The sequence below is a fragment of the Pteropus alecto genome, unplaced genomic scaffold (genome assembly GCF_000325575.1).
Source record: "Pteropus alecto unplaced genomic scaffold, ASM32557v1 scaffold115, whole genome shotgun sequence".
NCBI lineage: Eukaryota > Metazoa > Chordata > Mammalia > Chiroptera > Pteropodidae > Pteropus > Pteropus alecto.
Window position 1 is genome coordinate 216,362 of NW_006436814.1, and position 15,930 is coordinate 232,291.

Below are 15,930 nucleotides of genomic sequence, written 5' to 3' on the forward strand. Positions count from 1 at the left end.
AAAAATGAAGCTTCAATAAGTGATTTCAGTTCCAAATAAATTCAATCTGTGATACATACATACATGAATTTGACAAGAGATCTGTGTATGTGTAAGATGCCGACTCATGTCTAAGTTGTCTCCATGAATGGTGTCCAAACGCAGCTAACGATCCGCTCGGCAGCTAAACAGAGTTATTTTTCACTAAGGACTTCTAAGATTCCTAAAAAAGAAATCGTCCGGGAACAGTCCCAGTGGAGCCGCACCATGTGCCAGCTCTCTTCTAAGCACATGCCGTGTATTAACTCAGCTCACGTCAACTCCATGAGGCGGTTACCGTCGTAATTCCCGTTTTACAGACGGAAAGCTGAGTTTTGGAAAGGTTAACCAGTCGCATCAAGTCACACAGCTAACAAGAAATGGGATCAGTATCTAATCGCAGCATTTGGCGTCAGCCTTGCTTTTTAAACAGCAGGCTGTGATGTGCTGAGCTGGACCCAGTAACGAAACCTGAGTCATCAAATGAAAAAAGGATTCTCCGGGATGGAAGGAAGCTCCATAAAGGGCAAGAAGTTTTGTCTGGGGTCACATAGGATAAAGGATTAATACATAGGATTAGATTGTCAACTCGGATGGGTGTGAACTCCAGAACCTGTCCACTATCAAGATTTGCTAATTATTTCAAAGATGCAGTCAATCAACAAGCAAAGACGAACCAGGAACAGTTAGGAACACCCATGGGATCTCCCAGATCCTGGTTTCCCAGATTGGATATATGCTCTCAGGCCCGGAATAATAGGTGAGGTCTCTAAGTGAGGTGTTGCTGGTTCCCACACACAGTAGGTAGCACTTTAAAGTTATAGCCCAGAGAGGTAAAGAGTGCATGTGACATTCTCCAGGATGCCCTGTCTCATAGATTTTGGGTTTACATACTAGAAGTAATCCTGTAGCCAGGGACATCCCACTAAGCTCATCCAATGGTTAAGGTCTCTTTTTCCTAGAACATATTATTTGCCCATTAACTCAGACATGTAGGATGCCCTCAAGGTCTGGGGAGGGATGCTCCAGGCGTGCATTCAGGTGGGGCTAATAGCTACACTGAAGGCACCAACAGCAAATTTCCATCACCCCATCTACTAAACACACACTTCACAATCTTGCTGAGTAGTTTAGAGTCCAGTTACTAAGGTAAAGTTCCATTTGAACAATCTTTGGGGTTTTCTATGTTTTTAATTGCTTGTTAAGCAGGAAAGGAGTGAATGGCACTCAGCTCTGAATGATACACATATGTACCACCACTAACAGCAGCAGATGCTGGAGACAGTATGAGTGGTGAAAGTCATGGGAATCCACCGTAAGGCATCCCTGATCAACTAGTCAGTGGAGCTGATTTTTCTAGCTCCTAGTTCCTCATCTCCAAAAGCCACTGTAGACACAGAGGATGCCTCTGTGGTGCAAGGTTTCTAGCTCCTGGTTCACAGTTTGAGCCAGTCCAAGCAGGCTCCAAGACTGAGTGAACAGACATTCTTAACTATCCATCACACTCTTAGGCGTGCCTCAAAAGTCTCCGCTATGAAATTTTTGAAAGAACATTCCACCTTCAGGATTTCTAGGCAGAATTCCATCTTCTCTCATTGTATTTATTTATGCTTTGTATTATTTATTTCTGAACAACATAATAATAATCCTTTAGAAAGTTGATAGGAAATGCACCATCTGGTTGGTTTATTTCTATTCTATTTCAATCAATTCTCTAAAAATAGTTTTAGAGATATCTGAAATGTCAGTTGTAGGTTTTGCAAAGTGACAGGTGAGAAGAGAGCTGCATATTGCATTGATTCATCTCACACGGTGTGAGTGGGGTTATACCCTCAGTATTAAAGAGATTATGCAGTAAGTTTCTCTCCTGTATTTGTGTATTTCTCTAGTCTTGGGGCCTCTTCTTCCCTCCTTTACACCCATTTCTTTCTACCTACCCCTTATTAAATCTCTGTTCAAGCTTTACTTTTCAGTTATCTGACTCCCCATTTCCTTCCCAACACTCTATTCTTAGGCACAGCTAGTGCCTGTGTTGTGTATGCCATTATACTTCCACTTTTCCCAAAATTTGGTTTTTACCTCCAATTGTATGTTTGTATATGTCTAGATGTGAGTGTGAGTGCAGTAGGCTACAAAGATGACTATAAATTCTTGCCTCCCTGTATCCACACCTTTGCCATATAACTTTGTAGCTCTTCTCATGAAGAGGTAGAGTTTTCTTCCATCCCTTGAGTCTGGGAAGATCCCAATATTTGTAGAATGCAATGCTAACATAGATTTAAAAGTTCCGTAAGGGCTTGCTGCTCTCAGTACATCGTCACCATGTGAAGAAGTCCGGGATAGCCTGTTGGAGAATGAAAGGCCATGTGAAAGACTGAAAAACCAGGGCCCCGCGACTGTCAGCCAGCCCCCAAACAATCCGTCAGCTCACCAGGACATGTTTGTGAGCCTCCGAAGAGATTGGCTTAGTCCGCATCAGAAAAATTATTCAGCATGATACAGCCTCAACTTGCTGATCCACAGAATTGTGCATTAAACCAATGATTGTAATTTTAAACTTCTGTATTTGCGGTGATTTGTCACACGCCAAAAATTAACCAATACAGTGAATAAGTGAGGGAGGGGAAAAGCCAAGAAGTAAATTGTTTTTATTGGTTAGAGATGACTAAAAAGTTTGGTTCTCCAGGGCTGTTAGAATCTCTGTATTATTGCCCAGCGTTGCTCCCCACTTTCTCAAACACCCTGAGCAACTGTTGCAGCAAACTGTCTCTATTGTGGAGATATTTTCGAATCGACGTGTGAAAATTTAAAGATAATATCAAGAATGTTCTCAATGAAGGTGAAGTAAGTCTCGACCAGGAGCAACATGTTGAATACAACTGAACGAGCACGTTAGAAATGACAGCGGCTTCCTTTGAAGTTAGTTTCAGACACGTTTTGCAGAATGCGTACAGTCAGCAGGGCCACTTACACACAGATTTTTCTTTCAGTAAATACTGTAAATGTATTTTCTCTTCCTACAATTTTCTTAATAACACCTTTTCTCTAGCTTACTTTATTGTAGGAATTCAGCATATAATACATATAACATATAAAAAGTGTGTTAATCCACTGTGTTATAGGTAAGGTCTTGAGTCAGTAGTCGGCTATTAGGTAAGTTTTCGGAAGAATCAAAAGTTATACATGGAGTTTGGTCTGTGTGGGAGTCTGTGCCTCTAAGCCCTGAATTGTGCAAAGGTCAGCTGTAATGAAAAAGGAAAAGATGATGAAACTGTGGAGTTAGTTTAAGCTGTTTTAGACTCAAAAAGTAATAACAAGGTTTAAAAACACTCCTGTACTACCAAGCAATCTATTTTGTTATTCTCCACAGACATATGTAAATGGTTGGAAAATAAATTTAGCCCAGTAGTTTATGTTACATTTGAATGAGTGTCTGGGTGCAAGGAGCTGGCTCATTTATTGGTTTCTTTGTTCCTTATGTTCATAAGGATGATGTTTATTAAGTTTATTAAGTGTTTGTGTATGTTCAATGAGGTGGTCAAAATGATCAATTTTATAAAGGAAAAAGTGCGCTTAATAATCATCTTGTAGACAAACTGCACTGTAGAGGGAAGTGACTTGAAGATTCGCCCATACAACATAGCAATGACTAATGAAACTAGGCAGTGGGAGCCGTCTGTCCTGGGGACAGGCAGTAAAGGGAGGTATGGTCTGTAGGGAATTGAAAAATAATTGCAATGAGGTCTGCTTTTTATTACCACCACATGTTCCAGCAACTCTAGTTAGTTTCAGTGATAAATATGTATACTCTTCCCACAGGTATGGACAACTCCTCCTGCACCCCACCCCCCACACTCACCTCTGTGCAGTATTCTGTTGTACATGCAAACGCTGCCTTAGCTGGAAGAAAATGCTACCCAGAGTTTATGTACTCAAGCTTTCATTGCTGTTTTTTTTTTCGTGAGAAAAAATTACAACAGAGGGAAAACCTGAATAAGATGAATGAGTTTATTGTTATAAATCACAAAGTTATAATGCACATAAAAAATCCTGAGGAAAGCTGCCATTAATAGAACAATATCTTGGTGGGCCTAGATTTTAGAAATATTCTGAAATCAAGATGGAGAAAATAATTTCCTCATCTAGCATCATCCCCTTTCAATTTAGTTCTGTTTTCTGATAATAATAGATTTAATGTAACAATATTTTTGTCCATGAGCCAAAAGATAAATATTTTTTAATGATAGCATTATTTAAAACATATATTTTTTATTACATATTTATTATAAAATAGACAATAAAATTCACATGAATTTTAAAGATAAAAATGTCAGAGAGCAAAGAATTTTCTTTTTTACAGAAGGCTATTGTAAGCTATATCTCTATCCTTTCCTTGTCTGCAATTCAGGAATTTTTAATGACAAATTTGGAGCTGTACTTCTCTAGCATAAAATTTACCCTGCCTTATAATTATTTATTCATGAGCATTTTCCTCTTTTATAAATTCTTTCAAGGATGTGGACCAAATCATTTGTCTTTGTATAATCAGCACCTAGCACCTAGCCTGATAAATGCTGTCCACTCCTGGCCATTCTGGGGGCTGGCTTTCTTCCTGCCCTTTGCCCCTGCTCAAAGAGCCTCATAGTCAGTTATATTTGGTACCACATGACTCTGCTCCCTACCATATTGCCCACCATGTATTTATCGCGTATACATATTTCATATACATATTGCATATATAGATAGATATACATACATATATATACACACTCACACAGACACATGTAAAAATACCAAAGAATAAAGATTTTGTTAGACACGAGCCATTAGCACATCATTTGTAATTTCTTTTTATGGTTCTTTTGTGGTAGATAATTTTTGATTTCCTTAACAAGAGCTGTATAAGATTATTAGATTTGAGGGGGCATTCTGCGGCGCAGCACTCAGCACATGCTGCAAATTCTTTCCCACATTCCCTCCTGTGGTGTTGATGCCAGCAAGTTAGAACTACAGTCCCCAGAATCCCTTGAAACTGGCTTCACGGTGGAACAGAGTTCACTCATCCATTATGTGAGACTTGATATGGAGGGAAACACACCGCGTGTGGGCATCTGTTCTGCTGGCATGGGCTGTGCTAGAGACAGTGTGGTTTTGCAGTCTGCAGTGGCAGTCACAGCTTTTTTCCTTTTTGTGGCACAAGCAGAATAGGTCCAGGAGCTGAGAGGTGTTCTTAGAAGCTTGGCCCACAGCCTGTTCCTCCAGCCTTCTGTTAGTCTGTAGTGCAGTCCTCCCTGTTTAGACCAGTTAAAGTGAATTCTGTCCTTTGCAATTGAACTATGAGCAAAACCGTATAAGAGAGCGTGTGTGTTCATTGAGATTAACTGTGCTGTAAAGTCAAGTTTATAAAATTCTAACAATAACGATCCAGCATAATATCTGGAGATCAGAACTCAGATAACCTCTTCTCAAATGCAGCTTAACATAAACGTTAAAAGCTAATGAGCATGCAGAATGGCAGTCCAACTTCAATGCTAAAGTTTATTAGCTAAAAATGCATGTTTTCCAAGTTCATTTTTTTATTCATGTCTAAAAATTGGTGTCATTGGGGTCATTTGTCCAAAACAAATCAGAAGAGAATGCGGCTGTTAAGGAAGAACAGACTTACAGCAAGATGTGTTATCTAACTTTCTGACAGTGAAGAATGAGCCAGGAAATTAAGAGAAAAATGGAAGAACAAGGAAAGTTTAGTAGCCTGGTGCCTTAGGGCAGCCGAGAGGGAACTGTTTGGCAAGTCTCAAGGATATCTTACAATACAACAAATACGGACATCAGTATGAGAATGGCACTAAATCAAAGGGGAAAGTTTAAAATTATGTTGCCTTTTCTCTCTTTAATAATAGGGAAGTCTGAGGTCCAGCACTTACGCATTCTATTTTTCCAAGAAACTAGCTTCTTGTCATCCAAGTTCAGGGACCCAGAGTCTCCTTTGCAAGGGAGCCTCACCTTTCTTCTCCAGGGTTTACTGTGTCCCACAGCACACAAGGGGTGAAGAGTTACTGTGGAGTCTTGCACGAGGCCACTGAACTCTTACTGGTATTGTCACTAGAACACTTAGGTTTTACATTTTATCTTTCACCTTGGCCTTTTCATCTGGGGACTGGCATAACGAGGCACAAAAAAATAGAAGAAAAGGAGCAGTGTGAACAATTTGAACAGTTTCACTTGGTCTCCTTACCTGGCCTGGTCGGTACTTGCACAAGGATAGAAACATAACACAAAAATCAAGTTTCTCTGGTGAAGACAGGAGAAGAGGTCTAGGAAAAGTAGAAAACGTTGTGAGTTTTGTATGATTTTCATTCCAGCATTTTGCTAGTGAGGCAAAATAACTGTAAAAAATGTTTATTGTTTCTTTTCTAATTAAAGAGGTTGTTTGAATCCAACCTTCTTCCCTAATGGCAGAGCTTAAATCATGGACCCTCAGAAAAGAGGTAGAAATCATCCAGTCTGGAAAGACTGAGTTTGTAGAAATCTCTGGCTAGCTAAAAACAAAAACAAAATGAATTAAACAGAAAACAGGAATTATATGCCATGAAAGGCGATAGAGCTAAATAGGAATCGTTAGAAGTATGTGTTCTCCACACTCTAAACAATATCTTTTAGGTCAACTATACTTAACCCAGGAGGTACTCTTAGAGATTTTCCCAGAGGTGGTCTCTAAATACCACAGTGACATGTTACGAAGGGAACATGCTGATAAATGAAAATTAGAATGTGAACGTCATCCTGGCAGCACCTTAAGCCAAAATCTGTGAATCTGTTTCATTGAACGAGCATGAAAATAGTGGTCTTCTTAACACGCAGGTTTTATCAAGAAATGACTCTCCGCCTGGTTCAGGAATCTACAGAAGTTGTACTCCAAAATATAATACTAGTGTCCTTAGAAGTGGGAGAGACTGCAAACTCAAACTGATAGAAGCAATTAGAGGTGAAACTGCATTCAGAATCTTTTTAGTATATAGAATTCAGTTGCGAACGAGGAACCATGAACTCCTGCTGACCTTACCAGAAGCATATCAACCTTTCCCTTTCCAACAACACTTTACTTACCCTTGATATATCGCGGCCTATGCATAGGTCTGTCCTTGACGCATTTCCCAGTCATCTTGTTCTTTCCTCTTGGATTTGGCAGTGCATTAGGACAGCTGTGTAGGAAGTCACAAGAGGAACTACCAGAAGCATTTGCTCTTGAGAACAAGCAAGTGCAAAGCCCCTGGATTTATTTAACAGCATGGAAAAAAAAAAAAAAAAAAAGAACGATTGGTCCTTGCATATTTACTCTTCCATAAAGAATCGCACTTTAAACTTGACACGATTTCTGCTGAATTAATTGCTGCTGCTATTTGCTTATTCTTTTCTATGTCAAACCAGTGAGTTTTGAAGATCACTGGAAAGCCCAGGGAACTGGCTTAAAGTACCCAAAGCATGGTATTCCCTCAGGAAAACATCTTCAAACTTTTAGCAACAAGTAGGTTGAGGAAGGCAGCCGTAAGGGACAGCGTCCTGGGGTGGGGTGTTAGAAGATAAATGGGGTGATGATGGCAGAGAGAAGCATGACGTAAGTTCTCAGAGCCTGAGCAGTGAGAGAGAGTCAGAGTGCAGGACGGGAGGCAGAGACAGAAGATTGGTTACATGTGGAGAACTGATCGAATAAGTAAATATGTTAAGGGTAATGAGAGCCAGATTTCTCACTGTTGGAGAAAGGAGTTATAGGTATGGAAAGGGAGCAAATGAGAATGACCTCTGTGGTGTAGGATTGAAATTGGAGGTATTGATGTGAACTCATGATTTTAGATGTATAAATAGTGAAATATGGAAATAAAGATATATGAAAATTTGTGCTTGTATGTGTGAACACCTCCCAGCTCTGTCTCCTGGGAAGATCTCAGAGCATCAATACCACAAAAGCAATGAGCACACATGGAAAACAACGTTTGGCTTCTAAATGCTATTCTTCCCTAAAGAGATCCAAGGATCTTGGAATTTTAGAACTAGGCCTGGGGCAGGGGAAGTGCAACCTGAGTCTGGATCATTTTGTTGTTATTCAGACAATTGGCAAAATCTGAATGGGATCTGTTAATTTCCTGATGTTGAGAGTTGTATTGCAGTTATATAAAAGACTGTTCTTGTGTGTAAGAAATACATACTAAATTAGGCAGCAGTGATGGGCATCATGTTGGCAACTTACTTTCAGATGATTCAGGGCAAAAATTATTTGGAGTATACTTGCTACTTTTCTGTAATTTTTAAATTCTTTTGAGATAAAAATATAAAACTACTAAAAACAGTCGTGTATACACAGATTCCAATCCTCCGGTTTGGTCTACTTCAAGTAGTGCATTCCTCTGCTCTCCTCCATTCTTAAGAATGTTCTATGGTGAGAGGCAGATGGCATATTTACAAGAAATTAAGTTTTTAAATGAATAATTCATTAATTTTTTTATGTTGAGCAATTATTGATTATATCATTTGTCACTCCAATCAAGAGTGACAAAATTAGAATGAAACACTAAGGAAGGATATGAGTATAGCCAAACCAGAGCATGGATGGCTTGTTTTCTAAAGCTTTCATTTAATTTTGTTCCTACGGTGAAATTGCTTTAGATGTTTTTGGGAAAGAAGGAAACACAAAAAGGCAATCTTCCCAAGCATGTATCCCTGGAAGAAAAGACAAGAAAGAACACTAGTCTGTATAAATAAATTTTAGTTGTTTGAACAGAGCTAGAGAAAGAAAATACTGCAAAGATAGTTTTCTCAGAGGTTAGGGGCAGTAACGTGGTATAAGGCTTGGTCTCGCACTTAACACAATGAGAATAGTCAAGACTCAGTTTAGATGAGGATATACGTGCCCTGTGTTACAGGATTTGAGTTTGTTGTCAAATCAGGACATGCCTGTATAATTTAGTTGAGTGTTAAGCTATTCCTTCCCTCTTTAAATAGTTGCAGACCAGGAAGTGTCTCTTTTAAGTCCTTTGCCTTTAGTATGCCTTATAATTTTTTGTTGAAAGCTAGACAAGAGTTACTGGTAAAAGGGGTTTAGCAGTGCGATAGTGTGAAGTGCGGGGAGGGGAAGCATTCTATTTGCCTTTGGTAGCCGAAGGGAACTGGAGTTGGGTACTTCCCTTCTCTCAGGTCAGTTATGTTTGGATAAAATCCCCAGCAGGTTAGACTCTGCTAAAGTAGTTTTTCTTGTGGGAAGAAGGCCTGTTATGAAAAAACAGAGTCCACTGGTGTTTTTCGAAATGTTTATTTTTTTTTTCTCCCTAAATAGAGCATGAGAGATTATTCTCTAATCTTGATTGTGAGAGGCTGGTAGAACTTCTGGAGATACAACTCATGAAGTGTAAGGCTCCCATAGACTTGCTCTCCCTCCCCGCATCCTGGAGTTTTTAATTCGCAGACTTGTCCACATTGGGCCTCCAGAAATTCATCAATTACGGTTGAGGTTTTCCTGCCTCCACACTAGTTCTGGCAGAGGTTTCTGTTTACGGGTTTATGCTCCAGTGAGTTGTGATTCTCTGTATCTGCCTGTCTTTCTCTCAAATTTGGTGGTGGGAGGGGTAGCAGTTTTTCTCCTTGTCTTATTACCCACCTTTGGTCCTTGGGTTCCCCAAGATAGAAATCAAGAGTAAACTCCAGAAAATTTCCAGATGAATTTCATTAAGCTTATGCTTGAGCACGAGGGAGGCAGCACAGCAGAAGGGAAGGTGACTCATCGGCTGGCTTTTTTTGGTTGCTTTTATAAGCTGGGGACAAGGCGGACTTTTTGAAAGTGGCAGGCTTTCTTTACTGGTCACATTGCCTGGTAACCAAGTTCCTGCCTGCGCTGGGGGCAGGATGGAGGACCGCTTATTACCATCACCCTCTGTAGTTGTCAAACCTTGATCCACTGTGCATATGGAATAGTGGTTTTGACTTCTACAGGGAAGTAAACCATTAGAAGGGAGACAATAATCAGCTATTTCTGCATTTTTGTGTAAGGGTGATGGAGTGATGGCATTCTTACGGTCAGCTTATCTGGTGTTACCCCGGCCATCTGACATTTCTACAACCCGGGGCCCAAGTCCCTATGCTGTCTCAGTCTCAATTCTCTGATGGATCTAAGAAAAATTGATTTCCAGTTTATTCAGCTTTTAGTATCAGTTAGGATGAAGTGACAAATTCCAATATTCTTACATGCCAGATCTAATATTGAAGTCCTCTGTCTCATTTTGCAGGAGACATAGTTGTGTATAAAGGAGACAGGAAGGCCTCAATGAAAAAACTACTAGAGCAAATTACTGAATTTAACAGAATCACAAGACACGAAATCACATAGAAAAATAAGTTATATTTCCATAGACTAGCAAGCATTTTAAAAATTAAATTTAAATAACACCACTTACAAATATTAAAAAACGCAAAGTACCAATAAATTTAATAAAATATGCGTAAGACATAAACAGTGAAAACTACAAAATATTTCTAAGAGAAATTTTAAAAGAGCTAAATAAATGGAGGGATATACATTTCATGGGAAAAATGCCAGATATTTCAAAATTTATATGTAGATTTAATATAATCTCAATCAAAATTTTAGCAGGCTATTATTGAAGAAACTGGTAAGCTGCTTCTAAAATGTACATAGAAATATGAATAACCTAAGTAGGCAAAACAAATTTGAAAAAAAAAATTTGAGGACTTCACTACCTGACCTCAAGTTTATTATAAAGCTACAGTAATTAAAACAGTTTAGTATTGGCACAGGGATATAAACCAGTAGAATAGAAGAGAGATTCCAGAACCTCCGTTGTTAAATCTAGTGGCTTCTAGACAGTTGTGGCTATTTAAATGTAAATTTCAATTAATTAAACTTAAATAAAGTTAAACATGTGGTTCCATCTGTACTTCAAGAGCATATAGTCCAGGCGGCTAGTAGCACCGTATCAGACAGCACGGAAGTTCAGTGCTTCCTCAAGACAGGAAGTGATCAGAGAAAGAAGATCATAGGTTCCCTAAGCTCTTCAATAAATATTTTCAACAAAGAGTTACAACATACATTAATTTACAGTGCAGTAAAAACATTTATATTGAGAATATAGGAGAACTGATACAAGTATTCAAGTTGACTATGAGTTGGTACAGCTTTGCCAGGGAGAGTCAGAAAATCTAGAAAGATTCCTAGAGATAGAAGAGGTCTTGATGTATAGTTGAAGCTTCTTTACAGATGAAGAAACTCTGACTCACAGAGTTTCTGCTTCTAATTAGTAATTTTAAGAGTAGTCTCATGAATCTGATGGAATTTGAAAAGCATTGAGATCTTAAGAACCTACCTGAAGCCCTGGTGGGTGAGGGGTGAGAGAGGATGAAAATGAGAGTGGCAGATGAGTGAGAAGGAAGTGACCTCACTGCGGACTGGAGTTTGGGTGGTTCAGTGACTGGTGACGTAAACACAGGTTGGAGAGGTGAGGTTGAGCTCCCAGGGTCTTCTGCAACATGCTGCACTCAACAAAGGGAAAAAGCAGGACCCGAACCTTTCCATTGCACGCCATCTTCTCAGGAGCAATCTCCCGGCTTCCTAACGAGCAGGGAAATTTACACTTTTCTCAACTATTAGAGCAGTAGCTCTAAAGTAGTGCGTGCACAACCCTTGTGATTCCTCAGAGCACAGGAAAACATGATGGAGTTTTCTTTTTTCTTAGAGGTCTTTTATTTTATTTTAGTTTTTAAACTATCATGCCATGAATTCATAGGGAATGGGCTCCAGCAGCTCAAGTTCCTTTCCATTTGTTCTCACAAAGTGAGCTTCTCTAGGTGGAGCAGGCTGGCGCTTCAGCTGAACCCAGGTACCTTTCTCTTTGGCTTCCTTTTTTTTTTTTTTTCATCGTTTTCCATCATGCGTTTCAGGAAGTGATCTTGGCTCTCAGAGTGCTTAATATGCCCAATACGTAACAGTGCCAACAGCGCCAACCCAATTCTGGGTAACATTGTAAACTCTTCCAGTTTGCCCGTGGTAGCATTTGTGGGTCATCCTTTTTGAACAGTGCCAATTCTTTTGATGTCTACCATATCACTTTTCTTGTAGATTCGCATGTATGTGGCCAAAGGAAAAACTCCATGTTTTCTAAAAGGCCTAGAGAACATATGGCAGGTGGCTCTCCTTCTTCCCTTTGTGTTGGTCATTCTGGCAAATTATTGGAAGATCGGAGTTTTTTATATGTAGATGACGTCCCCAAATTATACAAAATTAAGCCTTGCTAATATTTTCTATATGAATTTGACACTGGCTATGAGTTACATAATTTTCGTCTACAAAAACACAAGTCTTTCAATGTTTAACCATTTTGCAATGACAAGTTGGTGGTATGCTTCCTAAAAACTGTCTTCACAAAACAAATGTAGTTAATTTGTCCCTTTACTGTGAAGGTGACTTTTGAGAAATAAGTGAGAAAAACAAATTTTCAGGAGAAAAACTTGTATGATTAGAGAACATTTGAAAAACTGATGTTTGGAAATATTTTCATTCCTTCAAAAAAATTTTTTTTAACTAAAACAATGCATTTACAAGGCCTTCCAAGGCCTCTCACTTCTGCACACTTGAACTTGGAATCCAAATTTTTCAACCTGTTAAAAACAATCTTCCAAATGAAGCATTTTAGTGAGTTTTAAATTTATTTGTTGGAAACGAAGCACCTTCCAATTATTTTGCTTGGATGCTGACTGGCATCTGGGAAGACGGAAGTTTACTGTGTGAATTTCAAGATAAATATGGACACAATTAGAGAATTTGATAGAAAATAAATACCATGACTTAGTATACTCATCCAGCAATGCATAGCTTTCCTTTTAATCTAGGAATTTGTGATCTTTTTCACCCATTAATACTGGCCAATGAAATAAAATGAACTAAAAAGAACATTTTCATATCACTATATAAACAAATGTTTAATACAAGATTTTATGGTAAATCAAAATCACATTGCTCTCCTTGGAAGTGTAATTAATAATAAATAAAACTGTTAATAAATTAATTAAAATTTTAAATATTTTATTTTCTTTATCTCATCTCAAAGCATTTTGAGATACATCATTTCATTTTGATTTCATTACTATTTATGAGAGAGATTGGGTATTAATAAGCCCATTTTACATATGATAAGAAGCACACTGTGAAAATTAAATGCTGGTAATTGTTAGAGCCAGGATTTAAATTCTAATCTTGTAACATCTCATGAAACACTGTTTTCTCTATACTTCCACCCAAACCAAGGATATCTAATAGCCTAAAGCTTTCTTTTAAATTACTTTGAACTCCAGATTTACCTTGCATGGAACACATGGCTGAGGCATTTCTGTCTGAGATGCAGAAATTTTCAAGGTTGTAAAAGATAGAAGTAGAATCACAAGACTAAAGAGACCTCACTTTATTAGAAAACATGTGTCCTAAAACCAACCCAATAAGACCTTTGATCTGTCAGCTTCTCAAGCTATCCGCCTCTGGAAGCAATGGGGTCGGGGAGGAAAACGTCTTTTAGCCTATGGCGAGTTAAGCCTGTCGTGCAAGTCTGAGTTTTCTCAGCCCCGCATGTGTGCACAGCCTCATCCCTCTGCCCTACAGTCTCTCTTCCAATTGGCTCACTACTTCAAGTACGAGCTAATATGTCGCATCTTCTGGGAAGCCAGTTTCAAAGTCAGGTTGGATTAAAAGCTTTTCCCTGAACCTGCGGTAGTCCCTTTGCTTACCTGGCCATAGCACTGGTTACCTCCTTTCATAATTCTACTAATTCTCTGTTCTTGGCACAGAGGTTCCCAGGGCACAGAGCTGGGTCATGAGCAGTGCTTGGTGTCCTTGCTGAATGAACGATTGGACCCTAACTTGTATTGCCGGTGGGATTACGTTCCCCACTCCTGTGGTAGCTAAAGCATTTCAACCTTTTCAAACCAAATGTAGGATATTCTCAGGGCCCCATGTGAGGAGGAGGTAATTATGTGAGTGAAAGCTTATTCAGGAATAATAGCTATGGGTCCAATTATTCAATTTGGACTCTCTAGGCTCAGTTGAACCTCTTCAAATAGCTTCTAAATTTTCTTCCAAGTCTGAGGCAAGCAGAATCTTTTCCCTCAAGTTACAGAAAGTCAAATTCTCTCCTCATCCTTTTTCATGTCCCAGCACAAAGCCTAGCTGGCCTGACCTTGCTTGGTAGGCCCATACCAACAGCTGCTGAGATCCTGCCCTCAGCGTCTGACCGAGAGGTCCCGGCACCAAGTGTCTTGAGCATAAAACAGGGCTGATTCAGGTGCTGGGCTTGGCTCTTCAGAACCTGCCATCGGCATATGCTCACCTCGGAGAAAAATGCCTAGCTCAGGAGTTTGCCAAAAAAGAGGGGCTCCAGGTGCATGTTTGACTAGCATCAACTCATCACTTTGTGCTCACTGGGCCGCAGCGATGGTGTACGATCAGAAACCGTCCACCTGCCACAGACGCCTGAGCTGGGTAAATATTGACATTGTTGGCATAAATCTTCAAAGGGCAAAGTGAAAGCTGATAGGGTCCTGGGTAGGAGTCTGAGCTCAAGGTCAAGGTCAGTAGATTCAAAGCAAGAGCCATAGAGCTTATCTCCCAAACAAGCCGCCAAATGCTGTAGGCCCGCTCTCCTCCCTGGAGGAAAGTCCTTTCTGCTGTGTTTACTAAAAGTAAATAAATAAATAAATAAAACAGTAGAATAAAGCAAACATGAGGACACAGGGTAAGCACCAAACAAGAGCAATAGAAGGAAGATGTTACCTAATGAGTAAAAATTTTAAAACAGGAAAGTTTCCTTTACTTCAAGCCATGCGCACACAAAATTGTTTATATTTTGTCTTGAATCAATGCATTAATAAATGAGCTATCACTTTGCAAAAAGAAAAAAAGTATTTACTTCTGAATCTAATTGCCAAGATTTGTTGGCTTTCATACTAAAACTGGATTTTGCTTCAATTAATTTTACATCAGACCTTTAATGACTAGCTGCGATCTTAATAACAGCTCCACCTGACTTGTGTTATACCTTAGTTTCTAAAGTTTTCCTGAATATTGTCTTTACTGCACCTCTTTGAAGCCAGAAGATAATCAAAGACAAAAATAGAGAAGTTAATCCCGGTTTGCCACCCCAGATCCCAGCTGAGTAAGGCAGGGGCCTAGGTATGGCGTCTCTCCTCCTGTCCACTGTCGTCGGACATGGTGACAATCACTACTTGTTCACAAAGCAAGGGCTGGTGTCAGTTCATGCCCAGACTCTCCCCACTCTCAGCTACTTCCAGGCCATTGCTATGACTCGCGAGCCCGAACAGAACGTATTCAGACCATCATCTTTGCATTTCCTCCGCCGCTTGCTGCTTAAAAAATAGTCAGAATGGGATCATTAATGGTTTTATGTAATCATATGTGTTACTATATTAAGCTTGGCCAATAGGAATGGAGAAGAGATAAAAGCGTGTGATAATTAAGGCACTCTGTCCCACAGCCCTGGCAACTAATTGTCTACAGTGCCATCCTGATTTGTTTATCTGACTCATTTCCTCAAAGAGGTCAGAGCTTCTCTTAATGCAGGGGTCAGGGTTCAGCCCAAGACCTCCAGGTCGCATCTTCGAAGCCCCCCTGCACCCACATCTCCTGCTTTATTTCAGGGCTGCAGACAAGAATGCTTTTTATTCAAAACCAAGTCCCTTGCCAACTTCTCATTTTGCACCTCCCGCTGGTGGGCCAGGCACACATCTGGTGTGTGCACAGACAACCAGCTGAGGCATTCTGTTTCTTTCACAGCCTCCGGGGTGGGAGTTAAGAGTGACTAGAACTGATATTAACAGGCATCATCTTCATCGTTTATTTTGAGA